The 19367-nt window shown below is 38.8% G+C and overlaps 1 long non-coding RNA gene across 1 annotated transcript in view; it reads left to right on the plus strand.

Moving 5' to 3' along the window:
* Window positions 1–1388: 1388 nt before the first annotated feature.
* LOC111555282 overlaps window positions 1389–19367 on the plus strand; it is a 481645-nt gene continuing 463666 nt past the window's right edge. The window contains exon 1 of the long non-coding RNA XR_002735481.1: window positions 1389–1784. This is a non-coding gene — a long non-coding RNA (uncharacterized LOC111555282). The remainder of the gene's footprint in view (window positions 1785–19367) is intronic.

Consider the following 19367-nt stretch of genomic DNA (forward strand, 5'->3'; position numbering starts at 1 on the left):
CTTAATAAAATTAATTAAGTTCTTCAATAGGGCATTTTAATTGCTCAGTAGCCACATGTGACTACTTAAAAATAAAATTAATTGTATTCAAAAATAGAGAGCACTGACATAGATAGTTCCATTATTGTAGAAAGTATTGTTGGACAGGGCTGATAAGTTACCAAAGGAAAAAACACAGGTAAAAGAAGGTATTTTAGATAGCATTAGCATTCTTACATACAAAGAACATTACACTCATATTCCAGGTGTCTTTTATTAGGTTGGTGCAAAAGTAATTGAGGTTTTTGCCATTACTTTTAATGACAAAATATTTCATATATGATAAACATGTTTCCTTAGCAGTCATACCTAAATTAATGCATATTTAAACATATTCAGGAGAATGAATGGTTCAAAAGGATTCCTTTTTGCATTCCTTTAAATCATTCCAGTTGATCCTTTGTGAGTCTTTTTTTTTTTTGTTTAAACATACTGAAATCAACTTGAGTCACTACACAAGATTCCTTAGATTTGGCTGTGCTTTTTAAGCTCGCATGATTGAGAAACTAAAATACTCAGTAATGTTGGTAAAGGACAAATGCCAGATAGTTTTGGACAGACCAAATATATATTTAATGACATCACACATGCAATACAGACAGTTCTCAACTTACAAACACTATTGAGAAGCAGCCGTAGGTTAAATATAAAACATACTGGGTGTACCTTCTTTAAAATCCTCCTAAGAACAGTACCGCCAGGGTATCCATTGTATAAACGAATTAGTATATAAAAAAATAAAAATAAGTCTTAGAGAATGCTGTAGAGGCAATAAAGAGCCTGTGTAAAACTCTGGGGGGAATTAGTTGAGGTTATTTCCACAGTAGAGCAGATTTGCTTAAGTAACCCCCTGACAAAAATAGCTTAGTTCCGCCTCCCACCAGCATGCCTGCTGTGTGCATTTCCCCCAGTCCTTCAGTCGTTAAAAACTTTCCCATTTCATTTATACTCCAGTTTCAGTTCTGTTGATTCAAAGTTTTGGGACTTAGGGCAAGTTTGCTAGCTTCTCTGAGCCTCAGTGTTTTAAACTGTTAAATAGGAATAACAGCATGATGAGTGCCAAGAATTAAAGAAAAATTTATGTGAAAATATAGGTTAGAAAGAAAACTAATATAAATGCAAGGGATTATGATCATAAATGCTCATAAAACTTCAGTGCTCCCTGGGAAGATCAACTGGCCATCAGTCATGTGCACGTGATCAGAATCTGGGCCGTCATATTTTTTTAAGCAAGTTGATGGCCTGAGGGTTCTTGGCCAGGTGGGAGGAGGCTGTTCTGGGATGTCGAAGAGAGATTTTAAAAAGGAGATGGAAGGCTGTGAAAACATAGTTCACATTGGAGGGAGCTTGGGCAAATACTACCTTTTCCTTTAAGGAATGAATGTAATTGCTTGCATTTTCTCTCTGCTTCCATCCTCTCATTGATTTATTCCAAAGGCTAAAGTTTCTACTTTACATTCTAATTCATCTGACATAGCGTGTTTTTAAAAACTTAGCATTGTTGCTTTGATTTTCCAGTTGTCTTTTGCTGATGGAGCCTCTGTGAAGGGCAAATTCAAAGTACAGCTGGGTGCTGCAGTGCAGGAGTGGGAATGTGTGGCTGTGGTTATGAAGGAGCCTAGGCAGCTATGCCTTTAGCCCCTGGTGAAGCAGTACCGGTCACATTTTGCCAGTCAAACGGAGAGGCAGCAGTAGTAAGACCAGACCAAATCAAACCAAACCAAGCAAACCACAGGGGAATGGAGGTAGGTGAAGAGCGCCAAAGAGAATGATGGCTCACAACAGTTCTAAGCATGGTACATATATCAGTTCATTTAAGCCTTATGATGACCTTATGGGGTCAGTACTATTATCGTTATTATCCCCAACTGAGGCACAGAACAACTGTGTGACTAAGCAACTGTGCTCAATGTCACACCACTCTTCAGTGATAGAAGTGACATTTTAACTCAGGCAGCTGGATCTGGAGTTTGTCCTCTTAACTACTACACTAGCAATTGTCAAACTTTCTGGTCTCAGGACCCCCTTGCAGTCTTAAAAAGTGTTGGATGTCAATGTATTTAAAAGTAATAACCAACTCACAATATGCTGATATAAATAACATTTAAAAGTGAAAATAGCTATGTATCTCAAAGTACAAAAGGTTGAGAATGGCATCGAAGAATGAAGAATCAAAGAATGGTATCACTTTATAGTTTTGCAACTTATGCACTATACTGTACCTCCTTTGGTATGACAGTGGTTAGGAAGAGAGGAAATGAGAGAGACTAAAAGGTACAAGTATTGGGAACTCAAGACCTGTCTCAGTGAGCCCCCCACACTCTCGTATGAGGAAGTAATGATAACTAAAGAATCGTCTGTAAAGTGTACAGCAGCATCTGGATTCTCATGCCTGGTTTAATCTTCAATAGATTGTTTGGATTCATTTCTCTCTCTCTCTCTCTCTCTGTGTGTGTGTGTGTGTGTGTGCATACACACACATATTTGAGGTTAGGTTAAAAACTTTGTCGTAAAATATATGTAAACCGGAAAGGATTTTAGAGATTATCTGACAATTCTTTTTCTTTTATAGATGAATGCATCTGAGGCCAGACAGGAAAATGACTTATCGCTGGTTGAATTGCTGGTTAGTGGCTGGATGGGAGGTAGAACCCAGATCTTCTGCCTCTTTATTCTACTCATGTCCTGTCATGGAAATTAGTCAATCTAATTACTGTTATTATAGAAGTCCGTTTCACCAGAAAGTTTGTGAATTGACAACCATAAAATCTGTGGTAAATTCACAGGCTTCATCAATGCCATTGTGAAATATTGACCCTCTGCTTCCCAGATTGCAACTCCCTCAGGCTTGGTCTGTTTGCTGTTAGGATTTGTTACAACTTCTTGCTTATTGCCTTTTGTTTCACAAGCAGTGCTGAATATGGGCTGGGTATTGGAAAGAGGATAAGCAAATGAGAACCCACAGTTCTGTGACATGAAAACACTGATTGGCCAGTCCCCGTTATCTGCAGGATGTGCTTTTCTTAAGGATGAACATATTTTGGTTCACAGGTTTCCAAGACAAGCACATGCCTGCCAACATGATCCTTGGACAAACTGTTCTGGAATTTGAGCTCGCTACTGGAAGAGGGTTAAGTCCAGGACACACACACACATTTCAGTGGGGGGCAAGCTGTAGTTGGCTATGTTAGCACCTCATTATACAACAGTTTCAAGATAAAGTGATTCCAGATGTGCTCTCAGCAAGTACCTAGTACTTACGATTTTTACCCATTAGCCTAAAATCTACTTTCAGAATTTTGGGGAAGCCAGAGTTAGTTAATTAACTAGTTATTCTTCATAAAGTTGATTCTAAGTTGACTGTAATTTGCAGTATGTTTCAAGTTAGAGGATACCCATTATAACCATATAAAACATACATATTTATAGACACATATATATATTATCACACAGACTTGCCTTTGACAATGATTATAAGTTCATTTGAAGTACTATTTTAATGATCATTAGGTTCCTTTGTCCTGGAAATTTCATTTAGAAACATTAGGAAAATATATATCTAAGAAGTAGTAGTATTCTAGTTTCTTCTTATTGATGTAGCTGCAGTGATAGTCATTGTTAGTCTGAAGCATAAATTTCATGAGTAAGTCCTGGTTAAAAGGCTCCCTCCCTTGTTTAAAAAAACAAGATTTGAAATTTTTTGCTTTGTAACCTAAATTTACAAAAAAGAGTTAAAGAGAAAAGATGATGTTTTCCCTGATAATTCATATTATTGTTAGGAATATGGAATTTTTGCATCACTTGGCCCTAGAAGGTGGAGAGCTAAAGGTGAACATTTCATTTTGCTCTCAAATATTTTAAATTTGTCTGCAGAAATTATGATTACTGCTGAATACAATGGAAGTCTTCTTAGCTGGTCTTACTTGAGTTGAGAATATTGCATCGTAGTATCCTCTTTTGATTTTATTTTGCTCTAAAGTAAATTTTTAAAAATTTAGGTATGATATCTGGCATCAAGGACAACACCATTTATTTGCCAAAGGGTGTAACCTAGGGCATTATACACTAAATGGGAATATTGGCAGACATACTCTTCAGAGGTACCTGTTTTGCTGTAGGGCAGTACCTACAGCAAAGCAGTCTGGGTATGATGGACTCTGGACCCAGACTGTTTGGTTTCATTTCTGCTTCTGCTTTTTACTAGCTGTGTGCTTTAATTTCAGGAATGTGAAAGATGAATAATAACTCATGAAGATTTAGTTAAGTCTGAACTTGTAAAGGAAGCACTTGGAACCATGCCTGCCATATGTTAAGTACTATGCAAGTGTTAGCTTAAACAAACAAACAAATCTCAAATTTTGTTTTTGTCATGTCAGAGAGGCTAACGTCAAGTGATGGCTGAAGCAGCAAACAACTAATTAAATTTAAAAGGAAAATGATCTTTGGGATTAATCCTCTCTTGTGAAAAGTTTTCTAGAGCTTCCATCCAGCTGTGGCTAAACCTGGAGGTGAGGAAAGTGTGGCAGAGTGAATGCCATTGATTAAAGAAAGGCCAAGACCTTGCTCTCTAACAATTGTTTCTGTTATTTCTATTTTGAGAGAAAGACCCTTAGTGTTACCCATCAGCAGGAGATGGACTGTAGTCTTTGTGTGGATTGACAAACATTTGTAGTTTAACAATGTGAAGGGCTTTCTTTGCATTAAATGAAAAAGTTGTGATTTTCCATAAGTCATTTAGAGAGTCACTATTGAGCCAGTCAGGCTGGGCCCGCTAGTCCATACAACGGTTCTATGACAATTAGTCTTGTGCTGTTGTAGCATTTCAGACTCATGGAGCCTTTTTCTTAGAAGACCTCTCTTCCTTCTGGCTGACACAGTCCCATCCCAGGGTGCAGGGCCTGAAAAGTGGAGTACAGTCTGGATTTCAGCCCTAACCATCCCCTCCCCACAGGACACGGTGCAGTACACAAATGGCACATTGAATGTGGTAGCCATGAAGACAGATTTTTGAATTTTACTTTCTGTGCTTCAGCTCAGGAAATATGTTTATTTTATTGTTCAGTCATAGTCTACTTCAATAGCTGGATCTGGGGAAGAGATGGTTCAGTATTTTTTGTCATTGAATCCAGTGGTTGATTGTTAATTATTACTTAAGATTATCCACAAACATCCTGCTGACAGTCCAAGACTGTTTTCTATCAGAGGTTTTATGAAGCCACTTAATTTAGGGTTAAGGTCCTGCTGAACCTTATAGGAGTCTTTAAAAGCAAGGAGAAAGGCATCAGAATATCACACCCTTTTAGCTATAAATCATATTTCTGTAATGCTGTTGCTACTTTTTTTCTGCACGCTCTTGCAATTTAAGATGATGCATTTTATTTCCAATGGTTTGCAAGCTGTAACTGAAAAATAGAATGCTCGGAAAAGCCTCTGGCTAAAAACCAGTCTATTGACATAGAATCATGTCAGGAGTCGCCCCAGGAGATTTGTGGATTTTGGCCTGTCTTGTTTCTTATCCAATATTTCTTTTCAGTATTATCACAGTTAAATTCCTCATTGGATATGCAATAGCTTAAAATCACATTAAAGTTTGGACTTAAATCAAGCATAGCAAAAAGTCTTGATTCTTTGACATTAGCTCCCAACATTCTTCTATTACGGTTTCAGTGGTCCTGAACTTTGGAAGATGCTGATCAGGTAATAACTCTACTGTCCCCTACAAGGAGAATGCCACCTGTAAAAAGGCACTGAGAAGTTTTACTGTCTCAAATATATTTATTCTGATTCTTAAGAAAACTTGAAGTAACTTGTGTTGTTTTGTTCTTATTTCTTTTTGTTTAGAAATCTTTAATTTTCATTTCCCCGCCCTGAGTCTTTTCCATTCTGAAATGAGTACAAACTGCTTTTTAGCTCACACATATACTCTAGAAACAGTTGTTTCGATTATTAAATTTTTATCTGACAGTAAGTAACATGCACTTAATACATTATAGTTTATAAAGTACTTTTTCAAATGCATTACACGTTTAATACCATGATCTTTTGAGATGGACATTACAATTTTCTCCTTTTCTGCAAACTGGGAAACTAAAGCTCAGAGATCCACGTACTGTGCTACCCAAAGAATATAGGAAGACAACCAGACTTTTTACTTTTATTGATTAAAAAAGATGTGTCCTCACAATTTCCATGTGATTAACCAGTCCTGAAATTACCTTTCCTCACTTAATTATATGTAGTGTTGTTGTGGGACTTTTTCTTAGTTCAGCTAAAGATGGGGTTTTTGTCTCAGGGCCATGAAAATTTAGGCTCACAGACAATTTAAAGGGTGACTAAGGCAGGGTTTTATTGGGTGAAAAGGAAAACAAGGGGAAAGGGAGACTCTTAGCAAAGTGAGACAGTATACTTCTTGCCCCTGAGCTTCTTGCCTTGCAGATTGAATCCCAGGTTTCACCCAAGAAGAGGAGGGGCCAGACTCCTTCCTGCAGACTTCTGTGGCTCCACCCCAGTGCGCAGGCCCATAGGGGTTTTGCGGGGGTAGCCTTTCCCACATGACTGTCTCAGTGTAGTACATGTGATATGGCCTAAATTGGGAAATATCTAAATTAGTAGCTACCTGTGAATTTGTCCTAACTTATTTAGATAATCATTTGAAATGATTTAAAATTATTTGGGTTTTTAGCTCTGACCACACTCATACACATACACACATGCACATACACACCCAAATTAACAAGCCCTCGAGCAAAATTAATGGTAGTGCATCTGCAGCTTTTCGAAGTAATCAGAGAACCTTGAACCCTAGCATATTTGACATTTTCACCTTTTCTAACTTTTTTCAGAGTGTGTTGACATTCAGGTCAATTTTGAGCTGCTTTTAAGAATACCCAGTGCCTAGTATAGTATAGGCATTTAATGCCTTTCAAATAAATGACTGAATTGTTCACCATATGGGCAAAAGACAATTTGTAAATAGGTATCCGCAAATGCAGAGTACCTAAATGCAATAAAAATAGTAGTCACATTATGTTTCTTGTTTTAAACTAGAAGATTTTGGCATAGTCTGAAGTGGTATTATAGAAGGAGCAAGGACTTTGGAATCTGAAAAGATCTAGAATTGAATCTTCACCTTAGCATTTACTGCTGGTTACTACACCTTCCTTCGGCATTCCACATAACTTCTCTGATCTTCAATGTCTTCACCTGCAAATTTGGGATTATATTATCTACCTTACAACATCACTGGAAGGACCATCTAAATTAATATATGCAAGGTACCCTGCACAATGCTTAATGCATAAAATGTGCTCAAAGTTCATGCATTTTTAGAATTTATTTGTGTATGCAACTTTGTAGCCAATAAACAGAGCCCCCAAGTAACAGCTTGTATATTTTCTGATTAACCTTTATATGTAAAAATCCAGCTGCATAATCTGTCATATAAAAGACCCGTGGTGATAGTAGTATGGTGTATACTATAGATTTTATACATAATCTGGAGTATAAAAGACCCATGGTGATAGTAGCAGTTCAACATGCCTATTCTAAACTCTATACAAAGAATAAAGGGCCAAAAATAGTTAAGATAATTTTGAAGAAGACCAAGGTGCAGATATTTACATTAATAGATCTCAAGACTTACTATGAAACCATAGTAATCAAGGTAGGACAGTGATGGCAAAGGCATAGACATATATGCTGATGGGACAGAAAGGACAGTTAGGAAATAGACCCCCACACAGGTGGAAACTTGTTATGTATAAGAGGTAATATAGAAGAAGAGTTTGATGATTCAGTAATGGATTCTGGTACAACTAGTTATCCATATGGGAAAAAGTAAAATTATATCCCTATATCATGCCATGTACAAAAATTAATCACATGTAGGTTGAAGACCTAAATGTGAAAAGTACAATTTTTAAACATCTAAAAGGAAATATTTTATCACCTTTGGATACCTAAAAATTTCTTAAACAACGTACAAAAACAAACATTAAAGAAAAAGATAGGTAAACTTGACTATGTTAAAGTTAGAAATTTCTGATGTTAAATAATACCTAAACAAGTGAAAAGTGAGTGAGAAAGATATTTAAACATAAGAAGTTTTATACACAGTGTGTATAAAGAACCCCTATAAATCAATGGAAAAAAGACAACCCAATAGAAAAATAGGTAAAAGATACAAACAGGCAGTGGACAGAAAAGAAAACCTGAATGGCCAATAGCCATATGAACATAGTGATCAGGGAAACATAAAATTAAAACCACCAGAAAGTAGGATTTTACATTCGCCAGAGATCAAGTATTGGTGAGGATGTAGAGCAAATAAATTTTATCCACTGCTCATGGGATAATTTCACTGGCATCACCACTTTGGAAAACAATTTAACAAAATCTAGTACAATTGAAGACCTGCACCTACCTCTACTGCTGGGTCTAATCCCTACAGAAAGTCTCCCAGTACCTGCCATAGTTCCTAGTGCCAAGTAAGAGCTCAGTAAATAGATGTTAAAAGAAGGAAGAAAGGATGGAAGGAAGGGAGAAAGGATGATAGCAAGGAGAGAAGGAAGAAAGGAGGGAAGTAAGGAAGAAGGGAGGAAGGATGGAAAGATATAAGACTATCTGTCATTGGCTTCTTTTTTGCTTTGTTTTGGGTGTTGTGGGACTGCTGCTTTCTTGTCTGCATGGTCTCAAACCACCCTATAGGTTTGTCAACTCCAGTGGAACTTTGGGAATCTCAGATGATTCACCTCTACCACTCAGATTTTACTCTGAATGGCAGTAAGGATTTTCATAACCGATGAATACATTCTGTAAATGCATTTCCTTACAGAATTCACAGTGGTACTTCTTTAAATGGTAAGTTCTGATTGCATATTTGAAGTGAATCTATGTAAGGTGTAAAATGAGATGTACCAGTATATTATGGGTAGCATAAAATATGAGTTATTATTGGATGTTTAAAATTCTTTCGGCAAAGAAAGATGAGGCCTGATGCCCTGAAAAGATAAAATACAATGTTTTTTCAGGCATATGAGTAATCAAAAAGCATTTCACTGGTTTGTGAAGAAATGGGTATTCTTTTTAAATAGTAGATATTCATACACACTAAGCCAATTTTTAAAATAACATATATTCCCTAGAGTATGGAAAACATGGCAGCTCTTCCCATAGCTGGAAGAATGTGTGGTTACCCTGGCAACATCATTTTAGTTCCTGCTTCCAAGTACCACCTGGTGATTTCAAGTCTTAACAGCTGTGCAGCATCTACATTTCCATTGAGGAAATAAAACACATTCATGAATCATCTAATGGAGAATTTAAGAAGAAACGAGCTTGCAAATTTGAGAAAGGAGGGAAACAAATAGCGCTACCTGGCAGCAAAGCTAATTGAGGTTTAAAAACCGTTAACTGCAGTCGTGGAAGTGTTCCTGAAGCAGCTAAGTCCACTGCATTGGGCTATGGGATTATAGGCCGATTTCCCATCAGAACTCTAACGTACACATAGGTTCAGTAGCCTAAGAACATTTTATTATCCCATACTCAAAATGTGTATTTGTAAGTGCAAATTGGCACTCTGCATCCTAACAGGCATTTTAACAAAATGGTTGTGTCCATCACTGTTAGAGGTAGAGAAATATGAAGAAAACAGTGTCCTCAGTTTCATGCTTGTTTCTCAGTGCTCCTAATTTTACCTGAAGTTTTGGGACCTTCCTTAGATCTAGTCGTATTGAAAAAGCCAGATCCTTCAATAATTTCCAGTAAAATGAGTTTTTAGGTAGTTGAGTGCTGTGGGGAGGAATAACATTGCTGGGCTGTAAGGAGAACAGTGGGCTAGGAAATAGTTTTCCTGTCACAAAATAGAAACCATAAATAAAGAGTTTAAGGTATATAAAGTTTTTACTTCCCATTTTTCTCTTTGATTATTGTGATTTATATGTATATTATTAAAAGTTTAGTATAGAAGAAATATATAACAACAGGAAAATCACTGAAGATGCTGACATTAATATATTGGGAAATTTCTTCTCTCTCTTTTTTTTTTTTTTGAGATGGTATTTCGCTCTTGTTGCCCAGTCTTGTGTGCAATGGTGTGATCTCAGCTCACCGCAACCTCTGCCTCCTGAATTCAAGCAATTCTCCTGCCTCAGCTTCCTGAGTAGCTGGGATTACAGGCATGCGCCACCACACCTGGCTAATTTCATATTTTTGGTAGAGCCGGGGTTACTCCATGTTGGTCAGGCAGATCTTGAAGTCCCGACCTCAGGTGATCCACCCGTCTCGACTTCCCAAAGTGCTGGAATTGCAGGCGTAAGCCACCTGGGAAATTTCTTTTAATCTTGTTTATGTATTTTTTTCACCTTTATGCATTTTAAAAGAGCTACTCAGGTTATCTATCCACATCACAATTGATTTTCTGCAGTACTAATTATGGTCTTTACTGCTTCAAAGGAGTACTTTAATTCTGGTATGGCATTTTGTGTGCCGTTGTATTTTTTTCTTATTCCAGTGGCTTCATGTTCTTTTCTGTGTTCATTTTAGCCTATTTGTTTTTGAATTTTTTCATCTTCATAGAGATTGTATTTTCATACACCTCTGTTTAGGGCACCAAACAGATATTACTCAAAAGTTTCAATGGTATTGTGGAATCTTTTCAGAGATACTGTGTTGACTTTGTCCTGCCTCATCCTTGGACAGGGAGCGGTCTTTCCAGCCTAATATAAATAGGGTGTACAGAATGTCCCTAGCACTGTCCACTTGTATTCTGAGAACTTCTCCTTCTCTGAAGCAAACAATGAAGGCTGGTTATGTGCCCAGTCTCTGTTCAGTTTCCAGGACTTAGGATTCCTTCCCTAGATCTCTCCATAAATACTTGACTTCCTACTATATGACAGATACCATTATAGGTGCTGCCGATATAGCGGTGAACAAACCTAGCTTACATAAAATAAGTAAACCTGTGATAATATGAAGCTCCTGGTAAGGGACATAGGAGGGAGTCTAGGGAGGCAGTTAATTAATTAATTAATTTATTAATTTATTTATTTATTTCTGAGATGGAGTCTTGCTGTGTTGCCAGGCTGGCGTGCAGTAGTGTGATCTTGGCTCACTGCAACCTCCGTCTCCCAGGTTCAAGCGATTCTCCTGCCTTAGCCTCCCGAGTAGCTGGGACTACAGGCGTGCGCCACCATGCCCAGCTAATTTTTGTATTTTTAGTAGAGATGGGGTTTCACCATGTTGGCCAGGATGGTCCTGAGCTCTTCACCTCGTGATCCACCCACCTTGGCCTCCCAAAGTGGGAGGTGGTTATTTTATATGGGACATTAGGGAAAGACCTACAGACCGATAAGGTAATTTTTGAGCTAATAGAATTGAGGGAATGAGTTCTGTGGTTATCTAGAGGAAGAGAATTCCTAGAAAAGAAATCAAAGAAAGCCTTTTAAGCCATTCTAAGGCTTTGGCTTTTATTCAGAGTGAGATGGGACACCATTTTAGGGTTCTGAACAGAGTGATGGTGAGTGCTTTAAGAAAGAGGGAGTGCTAACTCATTTTATGAGCCCAGCATCATCCTGATACCAAAGCCTGGCAGAGACACAACAAAAAAGAGAATTTTAGACCAATATCCCTGATGAACATAGATGCAAAAATCCTCAATAAAATACTGGCAAACTGAATCTAGCAGCACATCAAAAAGCTTATCCACCACGATCAAGTTGGCTTCATCCCTGGGATGCAAGGCTGGTTCAACATATGCAAATCAATAAATATAATCCATCACATAAACAGAACCAAAGACGACAACCACATGATTATCTCAATAGATGCAGAAAAGGCCTTCGACAAAATTCAACAGCCCTTCATGCTAAAAACTCTCAATAAACTAGGTATTGATGGGACGTATCTCAAAATAATAAGAGCTATTTATGACAAACTCACAACCAATATCATACTGAATGGGCAAAAATTGGAAGCATTCCCTTTGAAAACTGGCACAAGACAGGGATGCCCTCTCTCACCACTCCTATTCAACATAGTGTTGGAGGTTCTGGCCAGGGCAATCAGGCAGGAGAAAGAAATAAAGGTATTCAGTTAGCAAAACAGGAAGTCATATTGTCACTGTTTGCAGATGACATGATTGTATGTTTAGAAAACCCCGCGTCTCAGCCCAAAATCTCCTTAAGCTTGATAAGCAACTTCAGCAAAGTCTCAGGAAACAAAATCAACGTGCAAAAATCACAAGCATTCGTATACACCACTAACAGACAAACAGAGAGCCAAATCATGAGTGAACTGCCATTCATAATTGCTACAAAGAGAATAAAATACCTAGGAATCCAACTTACAAGGGATGTGAAGGACCTCTTCAAGGAGCATTACAAACTGCTGCTCAATTAAATAAAAGAGGATACAAACAAATGGAAGAACATTCCATGCTCATGGATAGGGAGAACCAATATTGCTAAAATGACCATACTGCCCAAGGTAATTTATAGATTCAATGCCATTCCCATTAAGCTACCAATGACTTCCTTCACATAATTGGAAAAAAATTACTTTTAGGTTCACATGGAACCAGAAAAGAGCCCACATTGCCAAGACAATCCTAAGCCAAAAGAACAAAGTGGGAGGCATCACACTACCTGACTTCAAACTATACTACAAGGCTACAGTAACCAAAACAACATGGTACTGGTACCAAAACAGAGATATAGACCAATGGAACAGAACAGAGGCCTCAGAAATAATACCATACATCTACAACCATCCGATCTTTGACAAACCTGACAAAAACAAGAAATGGGGGAAGGATTCCCTATTTAATAAATGGTGCTGGGAAAACTGACTAGCCACATGTAGAAAGCTGAAACTGGATCCCTTCCTTACACCTTATATAAAAATTAATTCAAGATGGATTAAAACTTAAATGTTAGACCTAAAACCATAAAAACCCTAGAGGAAAACCTAGGGAATACCATTCAGGACATAGGCATGGGCAAGGACTACATTACTAAAACACCAAAACCAATGTCAACAAAAGCCAAAATAGACAGATGGGATCTAATTAAACTAAAGAGTTTCTGCGCAGTGAAAGAAACTACCATCAGAGTGAATAGGCAACCTACAGAATGGGAGAAAATTCTTGCAATCTATCTGACAAAAGGCTCATTTCCAGGCTCTACAAAGAACTTAAACAAATTTATAAGAAAAAAATCAAACAACCCCATCAAAAAGTGGGCAAAGGATATGAACAGACACTTCTCAAGAAGACATTTATGCAGCCTACAGACACATGAAAAAATGCTCATCATCACTGGCCATCAGAGAAATGCGAACCAAAACCACAATGAAATACCATCTCACACCAGTTAGAATGGCTATTATTAAAAAGTCAGGAAACAACAGAGGCTGGAGAGGATGTGGAGAAATAGGAAAACTTTTTCACTGTCGGTGGGACTGTAAACTAGTTCAACCATTGTGGAAGACAGTATGGCGATTCCTCAAGGATCTAAAACTAGAAATACCATTTGACCCAGCAATCCCATTTCTGGGTGCATACCCAAAGGATTGTAAATCATGCTGCTATAAAGGCATATGCACATGTATGTTTATTGTGGCACTATTCACAATAGCAGAGACTTGGAACCAACCCAAATGTCCATCAGTGATAGACTGGATTAAGAAAATGTGGCACATATACACCATGGAATACTATGCAGCCGTGAAAAAGGATGAGTTCATATCCTTTGTAGGGACATGGATGAAGCTGGAACCCATCATTCTGAGGAAACTGTCGCAAAGACAGAAAACCAAACACCACATGTTCTCACTCATAAGTGGGAATTGAACAATGAGAGCACTTGGACACAGGGTAGGGAACATCACACACCAGGGCCTGTCGTGGGGTGGGGGTAGGGGGGAGGGATAGCATTAGGAGATATACCTAATGTCAGTGACGGGTTAATGGGTGCAGCACACCAACATGATGCATGTATACATATGTAACAAACCTGTACGTTGTGTACATGTACCCTAGAACTTAAAGTATAGTAAAAAATAAAAAAAAAAAAAAGAAAGAAAGAAAATGCAGTGAGCCATGAGCATACCATTGCTCTGTAGCCTGGACAACAGAGCAAGACCCTGTCTCTATTTTTTTTTTTTTTTTTAAAGGAAGAAAGTTAAAAAAAAAAAGAGGGAGTGATCAAGTGTGCCAGGTACTGCTGACAAGGTGAGGGAGAGGAGGCCTGAGAACTGACTATTGGATGTAGCAACAGGGAGGTCATTGATGACTTTGACAAGAACTATTTTGATGAAGAAATGAGGATGAAAGCTACTTGGAATGAATTCCAGAAGGAATGGGAGTAGTTGGACTGGAGGCAGAATAGAGACTACACTTTAGAGGAGTTTTACTCTAAAAGGGAAGAGAAATAGGGTGGTATCTGGAGGAGGATGTAGAGCCAGGAGAGTTTTAAAAAATCTTTTGGCTGGGCGCAGTGGCTCAAGCCTGTAATCCCAGCACTTTGGGAGGCCGAGATGGGTGGATCACCAGGTCAGGAGATCGAGACCATCCTGGCTAACATGGTGAAACCCCATCTCTACTAAAAATACAAAAAACTAGCCAGGCGTGGTGGCGGCACCTATAATCCCAGCTACTCGGGAGGCTGAGGCAGGAGAATGGCATTTACCCGGGAGGTGGAGCTTGCAGTGAGCCGAGATTGCGCCACTGCACTCCAGCCTGGAGGACAGAGCAAGACTCCGTCTCAAAAACAAACAAACAAACAAACAAACAAACAAACAACAACAAAAAAAAACTTTTAAGTGGAAGAAATTATGACAGCACATTCGTATGCTGGGAATGATCCAGTAGAGAGTAACAACTTGATGATACAAGAGCAGGTGGACAATTGCTGGAGCAATGCCTTTAAGTAGGTAAGAAGGATGGGCTCCAGTGCATAAGGGGCAGGATGGGTCTTAGCTAGGAGCCTGAGCTATTCAACCATGGCTATAGGAGGAGACACGCTGGGTCTTTGGACATAGAGACATATACGTGGGTGGGAGCACAGGTGCCCACTCTGGCTCATCAGGCCTCTTGCCGGCAGTTAGTACATTTGACAGATGAAAGTGTGGTCTGTGGTTCTTGTGCCATGTGCACCAGTGTGCTGCATGAAAGGCCAGCCCTCTCATTCTCCCCTCATGGGCACACACAGACATGGGCTCTTTCCAGGCCTTTCTTCTTGTCCTCACCACTTTCTTTTGGTAACGTAGCATTACATTTATGTCCATTCTGCAGTTTAAGAAATCTTGAGCTGAGACCGGCCTAGCCATTGACCTAAGGTCACACACTGATAAATGTTAGATCAGAGAAATGAATAGACATTTTGACTGTTTCTGGGTTCTTTCATATCGTTATCAGGTGTAGCCAAGGAAACAGGGAAGTTTTTCTTCTGAAGAGTCTGAGATTTGATGTCCATTCAGGTGCACAGGGGCGCCTTTACCAGATGGAGAGGAGCTCCAGGTATGTACAATGTGCAAATAGCCTTTGCCCCATTTGCTAAAGGGGCTTGGAGCATTGGGGAGCTTCTCTCCTCATCATAGCCTTTGAGGGACTGCACTCTGACTACATTTTCCTGTCTGCCCATCCTCCTCCATCAAAGTGGAATCAGCCCTCCACTTTTCCCTTTTGCTCCTTATATTTGGGGAGAAGCACGCTTTATGTGCACATTCAGTTGGCCCAATCAGAGACTTTTTGAACCTGGAAAAAGCCATTGTAGGACTTCTGGGCGAATCCTCTCCTTATCTACCCCGCCTTCTTCATTTGCCTATGTTGGCATCTCAGACACTATCTACTATCTACTTCTAGTACTTTCTACCCTCAAAACAGGAAAACGCACACACACGTGTAGGAGCGTACACACACACACTGCGCGCGCGCGCAGAGCTGCTTTGTTCCCTTTTGGAGGGAGCTGTAAGAAAAATCGTGAGGGTTTAGCCTGAAAAAACTCTCCCTGCTGTTCCCAGGGCTGTCATTGCAATCATTATTTGGGCCACTGGAGGCGGGGCTTTGGCATGCATCTGGCAGTCACCGTAAAATGCATTCCCCTCAAAATCTGCTACTTTATATTAGGTGGGCTGTACACTCCAAGCAGTAGGTGTTTTCTATTACACATACATAGTGTATTAAGTCTCAGTAGATGATTGTCATGTTATGGCTAACCAGTCTGAACTCTTAATTATAATGAGGCATTATTAAAAAGGTTCAGAGGATGAAAAGGGTGTTTCATGTATTGAAATAGGAATCACTTAACCAAATAATATATTTAGATGAATCTTAAACTTGCCTTACAAACAGAAGTTGAGGTTAAAAAGAATTTAGAAAAAATAAAGTTTTAGAGTGTTTGAGAATGTGTATATAAAATATTTTCAAAGCCATAATATGGATGCTCTTATGGCTCAGAAGCATGCCTACTAGAACACATCTCAGAATCAGAGATGTTTAATTTTATCGCCTCCCAGAAAGTTTTGCAGGGTTTCTCACTTGAATTTGCTTCCCTCTGCAACCTCTTGTCCTGAAGGCCCCCTTCCTACCTGGAAATACTGAGGCATGGGTGTGATGAGAATTAATCATTTTGAAGAGAATGAGATGATGACTTTATTAACATTTCCATATATGCTGATTGTGTGTGTGGCGGGGTGGGGGCTGGGGTGGAGGCTTAAGGCAAAAGCTAGAATTAGTCATATGAATTATGGGCTTGTTTGGAGACTGGGCCGCTCATGCTCCCAATCAGTGCCAGTAAATCCTGCAGACAGCTTCAACACCACTACTCTGTTTCTATCCCACTTATATAAAATTCCATGCCAAAGTACAAACCACAATCCTCCCTTCCTTGGTTTTTCATGCAAAAACTATTTTAGAATAAATTTAAATGTCAAACCTTGAAGAACTTTGAATAGTGGAGGCTTCAGCTCATTTAGTTCACAGCATAGCTAAAAAATTAAAACAAAATTAGGATGAAAGTATTAACATTTTAGAGGCCTATAGTTTTCACTGAATTTCAGTTCCAGAGGAAGACAAAATTGCTATGTTGGAAGAATAGGATAAAAGAAGAAATACTGAGAAAAGCATAAATGTCAACAGCAGCACTTTCATGCTCAGGAGAAGCCCAGAGGCCCCATGTGTGAATAACATCGCAATGGCTGCTTTATGCGGTATGTAAATAAACACAGTCCCCACACCGTTTAAAATATTCAACACTGACCTACACAGGCCTAGACATAAAATGCCAGTCCAGACAGACGTTTGTGAATATACACACATAACACATTGCAGGAAGAACTTGGTGCCTTTTTCCAAATATTTTGTTATGTACACATTTCAGATTAGAAACACTTTTAGTGTTCATAGTCTGAGCAATGGAAAACATTTTTAATCAGTCCTAGACAGCAGGAAAACTTCCTGCAGGAGTTCTACAAGATTTATTCTTCATTTAACAGATGTTTATTTGAAATTGAAGGCAGGAAGCTATATGGTGTGTCTCTAGCTTCAAAGAGCTTAAAATGTGGCAGAGACCTTTAGGGGAGTTTGGTCATCAGGGAATTAAAGATAACTTTCATACAGCTATGTGAGAAAAGTACAAAATCATAAAAAACAAAGAAGAGGCCACAGTTATGATTCCAAAATGACAAACTAAAAAAGAACATCCAGGCAAGAACCAAGAACCAGCAATACCATACATTAATTATTCGAGTGTTTCTTATGTTACAGAATGTGTTCCAATGAACTTTGAGAATCTAATGCAAGTTATGGGCCCAGAATATCTATATATCCTCAAACATATGCCCAAAATGTCAGGGATTTTATGTCCTTGACAATGTCTGAGTCCATGGGTGTTGTATTTTAAATCTTTTATAGTTACATTTGCCATAGTTAATGTGTTATTACTATTTATACTCCTGTCTCCTCCATTAGAGTACAAGCACTTCTAACACAGGAGTACATTATGTTGTATATTTTATCCACACCCCTTTCTGTTTTGCATTGTGCCTGATGTGTAGAAGGTAGTAAAAATGCTGACCACCCACTTGCCTACCTCAAGTTAGGTTAATGCAGCATCTTCCAAATATTAGTCATTTGAGTAACACCCTCACAATTTTTGCAGTAGTTGCTTACCACCTGTATTATTTTACAAGATAATGTTTTTTGCTGATAGACAGCATTAAATACTATCAAATTTCAGAGTTGAGTATGTTATTTTCATTCCATTTCCTTTTAGCTTAACTCACACCAAGGAGGCAGTCCTAATTTAGTTTTGGTGTATCTTTAATATCTCTCTGACATTTGGGGATCTTCCTTTGGAAGGAACACAGAGACTTTTGAAGGCAGGAGTATCTGGCTAGAAGTGAATAACATTACTTTGTTTCTTCTTTCATTGTGGTTAGTTTTATGGAAAGTGATAGTAATTTTCTATTTATAGAAGTGAGAAAAATTTTTTTAACACAGACTTAAGTTTTAAAAAAAGAGTTTTAAAGAAAAGCATCACATCAGCTATCTATTGCTGTGTGGACTACTTCCAAAACATACTGGTTTAAAAAACATGACTTATTTGAATTCTATGAGTTGGCTGGGCTCTGCTAGGCAATTCTTCTCTCCATGAGGTCTGCTGGGGTCCTGTGGCTTGAGAGTTTGGTTGAGGCTGAAAGGACCAAAATAGCTTTATTCATTGCTGTGGTCTGAATGTTGGTGTCCTCTCAAAATTCAAATGTTGGAACTCAAGACTCAATGTGAGAGGTGAGACCTTTAGGAGGCTCTGCTCTCATGAATGGAATTAGTGCCCTTATAAGAGAGGCTTGAGGGAGCCTGTTTGCCCCTTCTGCTATGTGAAGATGCAGCAGAAAGGCTCCATTTAGGAAGCATAGCAAGCCCTCACCAGACACTAAATCTGCTGGTGCCATGATCTTGAACTTCCCTGCCTTCAGAACTGTGAACAGTAGATTTCTGTTGTTTGTAAATTACTCAGTCTAAAGTATTTTGTTCCAGGAGCCTAAATGGACTAAGACACTTGTATGTCTGGCAACCTAGCTGGGGTGGCCAGAATGGCTGCAGGTGGTCAAGCCTCTCTCCCTGTTTAGTGGTATCTCATCACTTCCTAGTGATGAAAGACCACATGGAGCTTTTTAACATCATGGCTGGATCTAAAGACAGTAAAAAAGAAAAGTACAAAGCCTCTTAAGGCCCAGATCTGGAAGTCACAATGTATTACTCCTGCTACATTTTATTGGCCAAATCAAGTGGACAAGACAAGTCTGGATTCAAGGGGAGGAGAAATAGACTC

This window comes from Piliocolobus tephrosceles, chromosome 10 (genome assembly GCF_002776525.5).
Source record: "Piliocolobus tephrosceles isolate RC106 chromosome 10, ASM277652v3, whole genome shotgun sequence".
NCBI classification, from domain to species: Eukaryota; Metazoa; Chordata; class Mammalia; order Primates; family Cercopithecidae; genus Piliocolobus; species Piliocolobus tephrosceles.